Consider the following 532-nt stretch of genomic DNA (forward strand, 5'->3'; position numbering starts at 1 on the left):
CAATGTAGTGATATATGATAGGATGAATGTAAAGCTATTGTTCTCCCATGTAAACTATCACATAATTCACAATAAAACATTAAAAAAAGAGAAAAAAAATACTACAAAGCATCTTTTCACATCACAATGCCATAAAATTAGAAATCAACAATAAGAAGACTAAGGAATTAAAGTTTAGTACTTGGAGACTGAATAACACCCTGCTGAAGAGCAACTGGATAAAAGAAGAAATTAAATGTGAATTCAGCAAGTTCCTAGAAAGAAAGGAGAATGAAAACACAACATACCAAAATCTTTGGGACACGGAAAAAGCAGTGCTGAGAGGATAATTTATTGCGATAAATACACACATCCAAAAAGAAGAAAGATTCACATTAAGACAACATCTCCAGCAACTAGAAAGAGACCAACAGAGGGAACCTACAGTCACCAACACAAAAGAAATAATAAAGATCAGAGCAGAAATAAATGAGATAGAAAACAGGAAAACTATAGAAAGAATCAACAGGACAAGAAGCTGGTTCTTTGAAAG

The sequence above is a fragment of the Chrysochloris asiatica genome, unplaced genomic scaffold (genome assembly GCF_000296735.1).
Source record: "Chrysochloris asiatica unplaced genomic scaffold, ChrAsi1.0 scaffold00044, whole genome shotgun sequence".
Lineage (NCBI taxonomy): Eukaryota > Metazoa > Chordata > Mammalia > Afrosoricida > Chrysochloridae > Chrysochloris > Chrysochloris asiatica.